We start from the raw sequence: 16,170 nt of genomic DNA, 5'->3' as shown, positions 1-16,170 counted from the left end.
AAATAAAAGGCATATTTCCTAGCCTGATTTCATTCCCTGGATTGAACACTCTGTTTGAAGGGGCGTGTCTGCTGAGAGACTTCAGTGTTGTTGCCCACTGCTGTGATTGGCTGACATGCTTGCATATGAAATATCTGGCATTACATGTAGAGCTATCTGGAAAACTTTTACTATTACAGCTTTTATACGTTTTTACTATTACAGCTATCGGGATTAACGAATCATGAGAAGTTTTTTAAGTATTAAGATATATTCGAGCTTTGAGCTGATGACAGCCTGTTGATCGCGTGAATGAAGATCTTATCACTGCAACGCGATCTACTGATGCATAAACAGTGTTGAACGACTTTGAGAGAAAGATTATCTGTCTGAACTTGAACAATTACACATCAGAAATTCACATAACCACTGGTTCTCCAGAGGCTCGGATGAAGGAACTAAAAAAATACTTTTGTGTTCATTTGTACATCCAAACACTGAGCAACTGCCATGCTTCGTTCGCTCGTTTGCAAGCCACGATGTCTCGAGGGAAAAACAATATCGCGCTGGATCTAGATAACACAGTGTAAATTATTGTTAATAAAATCACTACTTACCGCTTGCGGGAATATAACGTTAGTTGAAATTGCCCCCTTCGTCCGTTTGAGACGCCGAGAGAAGCCTGGGTGCTTGATATTGTTCCAGGTTAGAAAAACAGTCCGTGGTGAAACGGGCAGAGCAACTAACAACTTCGAATTAAACTGTAGCGGTATCAGATTATAGATAGATCTGCCATTTTCCCTATGATCCTCCTCCTGCTTGTTTCTTCACCTGCAGAACTTCTGATGATTCGGCTGCGCAGTTCCGCCTGGCACTGAGCATGGGCTGGCATATGCAAATTTTTAGAGGCGTACATATTAATGATCCCAACTGTTGCGTCACAGTTGGTGTTATGTGGAGATTCGCCTGTTTTTCAGGGGTGTTTTTCAAAAACGAGATTTAAATAAGAAAGGGAAAACTATGGTGTTTGAGACTCACTGTATGTCATGTCCATGTACTGAACTCTTGTTATTTAACTATGCCAAGATAAATTCAATTTCACATTCTAGGGCACCTTTAATTTTTTTGAAAATATAAATTACATTACATTTGGACATTGTCCTGCCAAGAAACAGCGGATAAAAGACAATATATATATATAATTTTTATTATGATTTTGCATATCTTTCTTATTTGTCATGGAATAACTCAGGAAGGAAATAAGGTAGGAGGAAAATTCTTTTTTAGTGAAGTCCCCCTACATGTTAGCTAGGGGTGGGGGAAAAAATCGATTCTTAGATGCATCGCGATGCGGACATGGACGATTCTGAATCGATTTGCAAATGTCAAAAATCGATTTTCTAAAAAAATAAATATATATTTTTTTCTAATAACGTAATATTGACGGAACGCAAAAGGCGGAACTCAAAGCGGACGCGCAGTGCGCGGACAGTCCGTGGCGTGCGGATAACAGAGATGCGCAAATAACAGAGACGCATGATGGTTGAGCGCCAAATTCGAACGGCACCCTCTTCGTTAAAAGCTAACGTATGGAAAATTGGCCATTTCATTGTTACCCATTTAGTATTTTTTGTATGAGAACTGCTTTCTGTATTGTTTAGTTTTCACATCAATATGCTGTAAACCGATCTGTTATACGTACGTTATACTGCAATGCCAGTCACAAAAAGCTACATTTTGACTGTGCTCTCTGCAGATGTTCATTCACTTTTTTTGTACAAGCTGTTTTTGATTGTGGTATACAGCAAACATATCAAGTCATAACTCTTTATTATTTAGTTGTGAATAAGAGCGGCTTTGTATGTTACTAATTATTCAGAATATGCGTAAGTCCACAAGCATTATATGAGAGCATTATATTGTCTGAAGGATTATATTGCTCATTGGAAATAACAAGAGGATGTTGGTTAGAAGTCTATTATTAAATGCTAGAGATTCAGAATATGCTGATGTTTGTATTAATTTACTACAAGTACGCTGCTAGTACAGGCACACATTTATTTTCCTGTTGGTTCTTTGCAATGTTGGGACAAATGCTGGCAAATGTAACCTTACAGTTGACTTGCCAAATCACTTCCATTTGTTTTATTAATAAAATTAATCTAGGAAGTACTGGAAGTAAGTTCGTTATGGGTCATCATAAATACTTTGCTTTAAAAGTACCAAGTAAATTTTTTTTTTTTTTAAATCTTTAATAATCGATAATCGCTACCCTCTGAATCGTAATCGAATCGAATCGTGAGGTGCTTAGAGATTCCCACCCTAAATGTTAGCTGCATCTGGATAAAAAAATTATAATTTTTGGATAAAGGAATCAAAAGTTACAGCATTTGGAAAAGAGATAGCCTTTTTGTACAGTCTTTGACACCCCCTCATGGGCAATATTTTCTCCATGAAGAATATCTTGTCATAAAAGCAATAGATTATGTTAATTTTGGGCTCATTTTAATTGTAATAATATGCTGTAAAAAATGAAGTGCCATTTTCAATTATCTGAGAATGTTTCATGAGCTGTATGATGTTTTTGACACATTGCAGTACATTATTTTATAGATTATGAAAAAAAGGAAATTCTATTTATCAGCAAATAACTCAGCAATACTTAAGAGTTTTTCAAAGTGGATACATTCACTGTAAAGTTCAGACTCTAAGCTTTCAAATGACATCAACTTTGTGTTAATCAAGGCAAGATTTTTTTAAAATATGGTAAAGAATATTTTCGCAGCTAGGTGGCGCCTGCTGGCGGTACACTTGGTTTTAGAGGGATTACTCAGCACTCGTTAGGAGTTAATACATGTAATTATATGCATTAAAAAGCTGAGATCCTAAGCTTTAAAATGATATATAATTTGTGGTGTTCCATTCAGTGGTTGCTTAGTAATAAAAAACATTCTTTCCGAATGGGAATAAATAAAATAAATAAATAAAAAAGCTATAGGCCGCCTATAGGCGGTTATAGGACATGACACAAATTAATACATTTTGAAGCCACTAGATGGCGCTCTTCTCAGTTGAAAATTTTTTTTTTTTAGGCCTGCACTCTATTTTGATGTGAAATGTTGCATTTATTGAAAAATAAAATAAATAAAATAAAAATATATATATTAATTCTAATGGAAAAAATAGCTCATAAAAATTATATAATTAATGCAAAGTATCATAAAAAATTCTAAAAATTCTAAATAATAATCAGAAAACATTATAGAACAAAAATATATTTGATTGGTTATCCTGGGAAAAAGAAAAGTAAAGTTTTAAGGCTTCGCCTGTTACGAGTCAAGACAGTGCTGCGTGTGCGCGAGCCACGAGAAAACACTTTATCCGTGCCACTGATCGCAGCAGCAACGAGCACTTTGATCACTTGATTTAAAAAACACATATCAGTGACATGATGGGTTTTAACTTCATTCAGGAGATTTTGGGTAACTGCACAACTGACAGATGACTTTGAGCGCACCGCCAACGGTGTGTGTGTGTGTGTGTGTGTGTGTGTGTAACCATAGCGACAAAACGACCAACTTTCGGATCCTGCACTTAAGCCTATAATTTCGTTTTTAAAAATTTAATTATGTATTTAAAAGTTGCAGAATGGATTAATTTGGAGACTCCGAAATCGGCAGAGATAGGCAGGCATTTGCTTAGATGAATTTGTGTCTTTGATATCTGTGTGTGTGTGTGTGTGTGTGTGTGTGTGTGTGTGTGTGTGTGTGTTGTTTGATTACAGTATTGTATTTAAGATGGTGTTAGACTAAATAAATGGTCTTTTAAATATCATCTGCATATCTCCGTTGTGTTGACTAAACATTAGGCCTAATCCAAGTTTATAATTGTGTATCTTTAATTTGATGTTACAATTTCATCTACACATTAAGTATAATTTCAATTGGTTATATATTTCTCATTCTTTAGACAGTTGTTGGAGGAGCAAGATGGTGTTGGAGGTGTTTGATATTTTGTCAGATGAACCAGTCAGTACCAGTCATATGTCAGTCCTCAACGGTACACAAAAGTTAAGGGAGTCTCAATCCTCTAATAGTGCAGTAACAGCCGTCATACAATTGCTACACATAGGCCTAGTTGATCTCACCCAGTCTGCAAAAACATTTACAGTGAGCTCACAGTCACACACATGACATGGTCTGTCTCTGTATTGTTCTGCCTGTGTAGTTGAAGTAATACCGTCTAATATGTATTGAATGTAGCCTAAACTGCGGCTGAACCCTAGTATGCTGCTGTTCTTGAATTCATACAAGTTATTGCTTAGCTTCAACACTAGTCTGTTTTTTTTCCCTCCGGTCTCGACTTGGTCTCGGTTTTGGTCTCGACTTGGTCTTGGTCTTGACTTGGTCTGTCTTGGTCTTGGTCTTGGTCTTGTCTTGGTCTCGATACCCTCTGGTCTTGGTAGTGTCTTGGTCTCGGTTTAGGCGGTCTTGACTACAAGTCTAACACACACACACACACACACAAACATCCGTTGTGTTTAACTTAATATCCTTTTAATGTATGTAACTCAGACTTGTATCTGAACTTCCTGTATGTATGTGTGATTAATGTTGTTTTGATCATATAGTTATGATCTTCGAGTGTTTGGCTCTGAAATGTATTCTTGAAGAATGTTCTCCCAGTAGAATCGCATCCCGTAACCCGAGCTCATTGGCAGGTCATAAAATTTGACCACCAAGCTCATCCAGCCCATGCAAGGGAAGACAACGGGGGCGCAACATTCCAACGCGACCTCACAGATACACACAGACACGCACATTACCATATATGGACTTCCACTAGTAAAATTTCATTTTACCAACTATTACAACTGTATAAAGAGTGTTCCGGGTGATTTGCATGTTCACCAGTGTGATATTAGAATAGTTGTGTTTTTGGATTACAGTAAGGTAATCTTAAAGTGCCTTTGTTCAACAAAAGAATGTATCTCTATGTTGCTATCTTTGTCAATATTCGTCCCTAGTATTGTTTTAATCCCCTTTGCACGACGAAGGAGATTTTTGATAAGAGACTGTGATAAACGTTATGGTTCCATGCGTTTTAATTCCCTGAGCATAATATCATAGTTTGCCCTCTCGTGATTCCACACGAGGGTCGGGCTGCATTAACACAGGAATGCTCTAAGAGGATTCGTCCTCCACGAAAGGGGGACGGTACACGGGACACTGATAAAAGCTTTTCCCTCCTCTCTATTACTCTCTCCTCCTCTCGCTCTGACCTTCCTCTTCTCCCCGGCGCAGCGCTTCTCCAAGGAACATCTGAAGGAGGCCCTGGCCTTCTCTATCGAACGAACACATGTTCGAGTCGTAGCTGCGTCCTTTGCAACCAAGATTTGCAACCTCTCCCTGCCCGGGAGATGAATCTGAACTTTCTCGGTAACGTTACATTCAGTGAACCTTTTTAAGCTTCCCGTGACACCGGAAGACGCAGGAGAAACAGGACACCATCCTCGCTTCCTGCCTCAGCCTCACCCGAAAGAGCACAGAATCTTGCAAGTAGGCTATATTGATTCCTATAAAAGCTGTTCCAGGTGTCTCGTGAACTTAGGTTTCTGTATGTAATAATTACTAGTTTTTCCCTTCTCTCTATATCTTTCTTTCTTTCTTTCTTTCATACATTCCGATCACGTCATGTTTGTTTAAATGTTTGTTTGTTTATTGTTTGCATTTTTACGTACGTTTGTATTTGTAGCTCATATAATCTCTAGTTTTACATTTATTAAAATCCATATATACTTTTCACTGTCTCTGTGTTTGAAAACCCACCTTATAAGTCAATGAAACTAAAAGATCTAAGCTACAAAGCTCGATATTGTAGACTACATTGAGTAGTTCTTAATTCATAAACTCAGAAAGTTTGATGTTCGTGGCCAGAAGATAAAACTTTCTTGGAGTTTGTAAAGGGATACCCCTTCTTAACTGTGATAATCTCACATTTATTTGCTGGACGAATGACTGATGACCAAACCAGTTACAGAACAAGGTAATCTCGACAATTGATAAAATAAATGTACATGCGATTTCTGAATTATTATGACCATGAGTTATAATTATTAATATTTCCAAGATTCCCTATATCCTTGAGCTAATTCACATTTACCCAGAGTCGTTTATGCTACACACCCCAGATAGTATAATCGGCCCGAGCTCGGCTGCCCCGCGGCGCCTGCGGCTCAGACTCGGTATCGGCGTGTGTTAACCGGGCCGATTGTGGCCCGCGGCTCGCTCTGGCACATGCATTTTTGTTACGGCTGTAAAGCACTGGGCCGATTCATGTTCACCGTAACTGGTAACTCGGCTCTGCTGTATGATCTGGACCACTTCTGGAAATGACTCGGCTTAGGTTAAATCAAGGATGGTTTTAATGTAGCAATAATTAACATAAAAATTATTTTAAAATTGACGTAAAATCTTAGGATGTTATAGGCTACTCGTCGAATGTCGTTGTCCAAAACAAAATATCTGCGGTAAATAATAATAATAATAGTGTCATTTTGACAGAGCATTCTTTAATATTTATAACCATAGCAAAAATATTTAGTTGCCATGAATATTTTTTATGTGTATTTTAAACATGCATGGGCGCTTGACATCACTCGCAGAGTCACGGTGATTGCAGTCGCGCATCGGCTGAGTAGTGGCAACCGCAATAAAGCCAAGTCACTTTGCCACCTGCAGGCAGGCATCTATACATACAACTTTGTTAACTTTTGGCTCGTTTACCAATGGTGGGTAACAGAAACAAAATGCCGGCCAAAATATTTTTCTACCGGCCAACATAATTTTTAAGATGTAGACTATCCTGTGTTTACTTGGGTTGATGGGATGTGTAGCCTACATGCAGTAGTCTTGTTAGCAACACTGAGTCTAAAATTCATTTTACTGGCTATTTCAAATGTTTAGGTCCGTGTACGTTTTGATAGTTTGTTTTCCAATTTGAAATGAAATAAGCAGAAATGAGAAAATGGCCCCTTTATTCGTTTTTTCAAAAAAACGAAAAACGAGATTTAGGCTTGATTTTTCGTTTTTTCGTTCCCAGGCAAAAAACCATAGACTGTAAAAAAATATGGACGTGACGTCACCCGTAGGTTTCTGAAGAGCATTTTTGAAGCCTAAAGTGGGCGGAGTCGGCCGTCGCCATCTTGGCCTCGCATCACCTTGCGTCACTCTCAGATAACAGAAAATGGGCAAAGAGGCGGGGCGTGTGTGGAGCTGGAGGAGCCTGGCTATCTGAAACCACGCTCACCGCTCGACGTGATCGAGTTAGCTCAGGCTTGGGAGGTAATGCTATATGCTACTGAAAGTACCCTATGGAAAGTGCCAAGTCTGCGACTGCACAGGGCCTCGCGCTAAAGTGACAGTTGATGATGTAAAGCCAATTAAAAGTTCCTGTTTTTGCCCTTCGAAATATTATTAAAAGACATGGCTACAAGTGAGACTGTGTATCGTGATTCTGTACTATTCTGCTAGTTGAAAATGTATTATGCAGTAACTATTACTCTGAGAGAGTGTGTGTGACAGTGATTTATGTGCATAACAGTTACATGTCAGTCACTCTTTTTTTATAGTCTATGGTCCGTCAGCGGCATCGCTCGTCAAGTTCGTAGAGAGCTTATTCAGTCCATTTTAAATTCTGATTTTGTCCGCCTCTTAAACGGGTTTAACCATAGATATATTACCTATGAAGTTCAAGTAAATGCGCTAGAAATCTGCGCTCATTCATGGATGTGCATTTATTGCATGGACGGAGAAAGCGCTGACACCTGCAGGATTTCATCTGACGGTAACGTTACATAAGCATATTATAATCTGTTCCGTGAGAGCAGAACGAACGAGCCTTTATAGACGTTTATAAATCTGAAAACTCCAAAAACCAACGAAATTGTCAGACATCCATTAGTGCATGTTCACAGAGGAAAACAACTGAAATACAGCGCTGGTTGTTCTCTCGAACGATACTCGACGACAACGACGGAATTTAAAGCCGTGGGCGAAGTAATGGGTGTATTAAATTGTATGAAATAATCCAGAAAAAAGCACAAACACTGCAGAAATGGCAAGTTCAGCAGCTAAAATTTGCTGAGGTGAAGTGAGTAGTGACGCGGCTAACAGCAGACAAACGGCTAGCATTGACATCAGCGGGAATCCATCTGTCACTCAAAAGTGGACACACCCTTAATTATGCAGAACTTTAAATATTAATCAACTAAACGGATGAGTTATAAAAAAATTCACCCCCCTCACAGTTGTTATGAAGGGCAAAATTAGCTGTATAGACCAAAGCCACAGAGAGAACCAGGCTGTAAACATGTTTTTTTCTGCTGTAAAGTTGGTCATTTTAACATGGGGGAGATACAGATTTGACTCACTTGTGCAGCCAGCCTCAAGCGGCCAGTCAATGAATTGCAGTTTAACTCACTTCCGTGTTGGTTTCAAAAGAGAGACGGGGAGGTTGCCGCTTGCAAAAAACGAATAAATAGGTGTGTTCGACATTGGCTGCGGCTGGATGCACCCGATCGGCGAGAGTAGCCGCGTGCAGGCGGGGAGGAGCTGCAAACGTAGACGTAGTGACCGCTCACGTGGTGTTTGCATACTTTACCACAGCTGAAGTGAAATAAATGCAATATTTGCCAAATAATAGATGTTTCAGAGACATTTTCATTCAATACTTTATGTACTGCTTCATACAGCGTCTGTTTGAACAAGAATAAAGTTAAACATAAGCTACTATCAATGAAGTGGAGTCTACGTTTTTTAATCAGTTTTAATTTGATAAACATGACACAATATAACATCGCAACGACATGAAAAGAGTGTTTACTGTTATAAAAAACTGATTTGAGAGCTTTAGAGGAACTAAAGGTGTTCGAATAAACACGAAACACACGTGATCGTTGTCATGCAGTGAATCCGGCCAATCGTGGAACAGCTGTGTTGTCATTAGCCCTCGTGCAGCCACTCTTGAGAAGCTGCGCTGGCTGAGTTCTCCGGCTACTCTCGAATCGCTCTCGCGGTACTTTGATGGCATACGTCACAGTCACGTGGTGTCGGCGCTGTATCAAGTCGGACAAAATTTCTAACCGGCATGCACTGCTTTAAGTCAGCCGCCGATCGGTCTGCGCAGAGCTGCATGAAGTCGAACAAGCCTATTATCTCTTCTCTTTAGTTATGGCGTGAACGTGAAGTCATGACGTCGATTCTAGCATGTTTTCATTTCTGATGTTCATCGCTGCATGGTGAGTACACTCAAAGTCTCTGGTACACTCAAGCGTGCCGCACAAGCCCTGAAAAGTGAAGCCAAAACGTCTCGATCGCCCCCCGGTGACTGGTCCTAGTATAGGTCATAAGCCCCGCCTCCCCGTATTATTCAACGGGATGTGAGACCAACTAAACAATTAAATTACACTTCAAATATCTTTTTCCAAAGGTGGTTTCTTTCATTTGCTGTCGTTTTTATCACGCTGATGTAAGTTCAAGTGTCTGTTTCAAAAATAAGTTGGTTTTTAGTTAGTTACGTGATGCGGTGGTGTAACGTCATGATTGACAGCTGTGATTGACAGGTTCTCCGAGCGAAGTAGTCACTGAAGCACCAACGGACATTTTTTCGGGATCTTCGGAGGACTGAGGAGATTGTATTTACTTTATTTTAATAAGCCTCTTGTCGTACTGCAATCAATTTTTAAAAAAGTGTGCAGAATGCACTCTCCCAACGAGAGTGAGGGCGGAGCGTTGATTTCGCCGCTTTACTTCCTGCTCACTACTGCGCAGGTCTGGTCCCGAGATCGCTACTGCGCAGACTCAAGTTCCAATATGTCAGCGCCATATCGGGACTCTGGCGGCTTCAGTTCTCATCAATGGAAGAGAGCGAAGGGGCGTCGTCCATCTTTTTTTACAGTCTATGGGTACACTACAGGCAAGCTACTCTTTTTTTGTTGTAATTTTATTTACATTTTATTTTACCATTTTTAATTCTGAAGTGATGTTTAGTGTGATGTTAAAATTAAGTGGTGTAAAAATGAGATCGTGTAACTTTACTCATCATATCACACAAATAACTAGGAAAGCGTAGGTCTAAGTGTGTGTGTTTGTAGTGTGTGTGTGTGTATAGTTTGTGTGTGTGTGTGTGTGTGTGTGTGTGTGTGTGTAGTGTGTGTGTGTGTAGTGTGTGTGTGTGTGTAGTGTGGTTTTGGTGGGATTAGGATAAAGTGTTAAAACCATAGGTTAAAACAAGACCCTTAAAAAGAAATACAGTGGCAAAAACTGAACCAGGAGAAGAAATTTTAAGAGTTAATAGTAATATACAAAGTTATATTGTAGAATTTTTTTTCTATGAATAAATTGATTAAATGTATTTTATAGTATTGTTATTAATATATATATATACATACAACTGCTCAAAAAAATTAAAGGAACACTTTGAAATCACATCAGATCTCAATGGGGAAAAATATCATGCTGGATATCTATACTAATATGGACTGGGTAATGTGTTATGAACGAAAGGATGCCACATCGTTTGATGGAAATGAAAATGATCAACCTACAGAAGATTGAATTCAAAGACACCCTGGAAATCTAAGTGAAAAAATGATGCAGCAGGCTTGTCAATTTTGCTGAAATTTCATTGCAGCAACTCAAAATGGTACTCAGTAGTTTGTATGGCCCCACGTGCTTGTATGCATGCCTGACAACGTCGGGGCATGCTCCTAATGAGCCGACGGATGGTGTCCTGGGGTATTTCCTCCCAGATCTGGACCAGCGCATCACTGAGCTCCTGGACTGTCTGAGGTGCAACCAGGTGATGTCAGATGGACCGAAACACAATGTCCCAGAGGTGTTCTATTGGATGTAGGTCAGGTGAGCGTGGTGGCCCTTCAATGGTATCATTCCTTCATCCTCCAGGAACTGCCTGCATGCTCTCGCCACATGAGGCCGGGCATTGTTGTGCACCAGGAGGAACCCAGGACCCACTGCACCAGCATAGGGTCTGACAATGGATCCAAGGATTTCATCCCAATACCTAATGGCAGTCAGGGTGCCATTGTCTAGCCTGCAGAGGTCTGTGCGTCCCTCCATGGATATGCCTCCCAGACCATCACTGACCCACCACCAAACCGGTCATGCTGAACGATGTTACAGGCAGCATAATATTCTCCACGGCTTCTCCAGACCCTTTCCTGTCTGTCACGTGCTCAGGGTGAACCTGCTCTCATTTGTGAAAACCACAGGGCACCAGTGGCGGACCTGCCAATTCTGGTGTTCAATGGGAAATGCCAATCGAGCTCCCTGGTGCTGGGCAGTGAGCACAGGGCCCACTAGAGGACGTCGGGCCCTCAGGCCACCCTCATGAAGTCTGTTTCTGATTGTTTGGTCAGAGACATTCACACCAGTGGCCTGCTGGAGGTCATTTTGTAGGGCTCTGGCAGTGCTCATCATGTTCCTCCTCGCACAAAGGAGCAGATACCGGTCCTGCTGATGGGTTAAGGACCTTCTACGGCCCTGTCCAGCTCTCCTAGAGTAGCTGTCTGTCTTCCTGGAATCTCCTCCATGCTCTTGAGACTGTGCTGGGAGACACAGCAAACCTTCTGGCAATGGCACGTATTGATGAGCCATTCTGAAGGAGCTGGACTGCCTGCGCAACCTCTGTAGGGTCCAGGTATCGCCTCATGCTACCAGTAGTGACACTGACCCTAGTCAAATGCAAAACTGGTGAAAAACAGTCCGAAAAGATGAGTAGGGGAAAAAATGTCAGTGGCCTCCACCTGTAAAACCATTCCTGTTTTGGGGGTTGTCTCACTGTTGCCCATCTAGTGCACCTGCTGTTAATGTCATTAACACTAAAGCAGCTGAAACTGATTACCAACCCCCTCTGTTACTTAACTGACCAGGGGTGCGTTTCCCGAAAGCATCGTTGGCCAACTATGGTCGCAAGTTCCGTCGTTACCAATAGAGTTCAATGGACATTGCGATGAACTTGCGACCATAGTTGGCCAACGATGCTTTCGGGAAACGCACCCCAGATCAATATCCCAGGAGTTTAACTGACTTGATGCTATTCTCTGATTAAAAAGTGTTCCCTTTATTTTTTTGAGCAGTGTATATATATATATATATATAAGGTTATGAAAACCTTCAAGCTTTTAAAACTATTTCAAACTTTTAGGATAGGCTTTCTCAAGCCAAATTAAAGTTTGTGGTGACAACTTTTTAACTAGTTTGTATTTTATAAAGTCTCTTAGGTACTTTACAGACAAAGCCAATAACACTCAAGCATATCTTGTCTAACATTTTCCTATAATATGTTTAAAATATATAAAAAAGCAATTCCTTGTATGACTCTGTCCTATGTTAATGCATTTCTTCAAAATTATTCAATATTGTTTGTTCTGTATTTTATCTAAATTAGGTGTTGTGAACTGGAGTGCAGTTCCGGGTGCCCTACTCGCTGACTATGTGCTTCCACTGCACTGAAGTATACAAGGACTGCCCACTGAGTATGTGGGTGATGGCCGAAGGGGAGTCCTGCAGGGATTTTATTCTGAGAAGGAGGTTGAGGGCTATTGCTCGGTTGACTGTTTTTTTTTTTTTTTCAGGCTGAGTAGATTGTGTGTGAGTGTATGTACGTATGTGTGTGAGTGTACATACATGTGTGAGTGTACGTTCGTCTAGCTATGATAGCTAGTGAATGACTACATTTTTTATAGGCCTATGTGGAAAATTATCTGAATTGAGAGAGTTCGGGAACCGGATGCGTTGCTGTGACCCGTCGCACACACATCGACGTTGTTTTCTTTTTTTTTCTTTTTTTTTTTTTGAACAATATCAATTTACAAAACCAAATAGGGAACAATAAAATGCTATTACAAAATATACACTTTTCCAATCATAACTCGATCATAAATGTCGTATATATATAAATGCCGTATATATATATATCACATACAGTCATGGTCAAAATTGATGGCACCCCTGGTAAATATGATAAAAAAAATGGCTGTAAAAAATAAATCTGCATTGTTTATCCTTTTGATCTTTCCTTCAAAAAATTCGCAAAAATCTAACCTTTCATTTAAGTAAAAGAATTGAAATTGGGGGGTAAATCACATTATGAAATAAATGTTTTTCTCCAAAACACGCTGGCCATAATTGTTGGCACCCCTAGAATTTTTTATGAGAAAAATATCTCTGAAGTATTTTTCCCATTAATATTTACATTTTTAAGCACACCAGGGTGACTAGGAACATGAAATTGTCCAGCTATGACTTCGTGTTTCACAGGAGTTTAAATATGAGGAAACACAAAGGCCAAATCCCCTTAATCATCCATCACAATGAGTAAAACCAAAGAATATAGTTCTGATGTGCAGCAAAAGATTGTTGAACTTCACAAAATAGAAAGTGGCTGTAAGAAAATATCTAAAGAATTGAAAATCCCCATTTTGACCATCAGGGCAATAATTAAGAAGTTATAATCAACTAAAGATGTTACGAATCTGCCAGGAAGAGGACGTGTGTCTATATTGTATTAATGGACGGTGAGGAGGATAGTTTGAGTGGCCAAAGAATCTCCAAGGATCATAGATGGAGAATTGCAGGGATTAGTTGAGTCTTGGGGGTCAGAAAGCCTAAAAAAAATTATCAAACAACCCCTACATCACCACATGTTGTTTGGGAGGGTTTCAAGAAAAATCCTCCTCGCTCCTCCAAAAATAAACTCCAGCATATTCAGTTGTCAGACACGGCTGGATCTTCAAAAGGGACCGGATTCTATGGTCAGATGAAACAAAAAAAGGGCTTTTTGGCAGCAAACCCACCAGATGTGTTTGGTGCAAACAGGGATGAAGAGTACCCCATGCCTATGGTTAAATACACTGCTGAATCTTATATGTTGTGGGCCTATTTATTTGCTGGAGGTCCTGGACATCTTGTTCAGATACATGGTATTATGGATTCTAGCAAATACCAACAGATAAAAAATCAAAACCTGACGGCCTCTGCTAGAAATCTTATAATGGGTCGTGGTTGGATCTTCCTTCAGGACAACGGTCCAAGACAAACATCAAAATCAACACAAAAATTGGTAACTGAGCACAAAATGAAGCTTCTGCCATGACCGTCCCAGTCCCCTAAACTGAACACTATAGAAAATGAGTGGGCTGAACTGAAAAGGAGAAGCACCAACATGAACTTGTGAATCTGAAGGATCTGGAGAGATCCTGTATGGAGGAATGGTCTCTGATCTCTTGTCAGGTGTTCTCCAAACTCATCAGGCATTATAGGAGAAAACTCAGAAATGTTATCTTGGCAAAAGGAGGTTGCAAAAAGTATTTAATAACAGGGTGCCAACAATTATGGCCAGCGTGTTTTGGAGAAAAACATTTATTTAATAATGTGATTTACCCCCCACTTTCAATTCTTTTACTTCAATGAAAGGTTAGATTTTTGTGAATTTTTTTAATGAAAGATCAAAAGGATAAACAATGCAGATTTATTTTTTACAGCCATTTTTTATCATATTTATCAGGGGTGCCATCAATTTTGACCACCACTGTACAGTATAGCTGGAACCAGAAGAGATCAGATGTGCTCACAGTAGTCACATTCAAATCCAGACTCAAAACACATCTGTTTAGCTATTCATTTACTGAATGAGCACTGTGCCAATGTTCGTCCGACTGTATGTACAGTATGTATTCTTATTTATTTGTATTATTTTAAATTTCTTCTATGTAAAGCTCTTTGAATTGCCATTGTGTATGAAATGTGCTATATAAATAAACTTGCCTTGCCTTTATGTTATGTTTATATGTTTATGTTTATTTTTTTATGGTTTTATGTTTACTTTGAAATAATTTTTTACATTCAAATTCATTTTACAATTTAAAGAGGGTTTACTATTATTCCACTTTTGTGCACATGATATTTACCCATTGTAATAATAATATTTAAAATGTATGACAACCAAAAGACCATCTGCATAAAAAAACCTGAAACACATTTAGTGATGGATTATCAGTGTTGATATCAATATTTAACCACCTGAAAAGATCCTGCCAGAAGTTCATTATTACCGGACAAGAAAAAAATAAATGATCAATGGTTTCAGGCTCTTCTGAACAAAAACACAAGGATCTTCAAAACTGAATCTTTTGCGTAAAACTTCAGCAGCGGGATACACATTATTGATAATCCTAAACTGAATATCCTTCATTTTAGGTAAAATTGGCCAGGTAATTACAGAATTTGTTTTTAAATATTTTATTTTCAAATTGTTTTAATTTTGAAGGTTTATTGAAATCTGAAAATGGATGTATTGTGTATGTATTATTGTGTATGTATTCAATTCTCTAAAGGAACATTTTATCTCAAATTTCTCCATGAATGTATTATGCTGAATAGTTTGAACTGTTTCATCTAAAAGATCAACAACATATAAAACATTTTTTTCATACCACTCTTTTGTCTTTCTATTTATTGTAATGGTTCTGTTATTCCACAATGTGGAACAATGCGGTGAAACATTTTGGGTGAATATTAGTACAAAATCTGTTTGTGGGATTTTGAATGCTTAATTGGCAATTTGGAAACCTCAAAATCACATTTCAGCAAAAAATCTAATCCTCCAACTTGCTCGAATACAAACTTTGGTATATGAAACCACACTGAGTTAGGCTGAGCTAAATACATTTTAATCCAATTCAGTTTAAGTACTCCAACCATTGATTCAAATTCAGAGGCTTTCAGACATCCATTTTTATATTCTTTAATCATCTGAGATTTTTTAATATGAGTTTTGTTTTTCCATATAAAATTAAACAAAATAGAGTTGACCTTTTTTATCAGTTGAGGAGAAACATAAAGAGAACATGGGTAAATAAGTTTAGATATGCCTTCTGCTTTGGTCAAGAGTATTCTGCCCATAATAGACAGATCTCTCATAAGCCAATGATTAAGGGATTTTTTCATACTATCAATTCTCTCTTCTATATTTACTAATTCTCTCATATGAATTTCTTTAAACATTTTTAAACCTAAGTATTTCACTTCAGATTGAACAGGAATGGATTCTATATTTTCTTCATTAAACAGAGGAAAAAGTTCACTTTTTTAAAATGTAGGCATAAGCCTG

Source organism: Squalius cephalus (assembly GCF_949319135.1).
Source record: "Squalius cephalus genome assembly, chromosome: 15".
In the NCBI taxonomy this organism is placed as follows: domain Eukaryota; kingdom Metazoa; phylum Chordata; class Actinopteri; order Cypriniformes; family Leuciscidae; genus Squalius; species Squalius cephalus.
Note: the sequence above shows the minus strand (reverse complement) of the source record.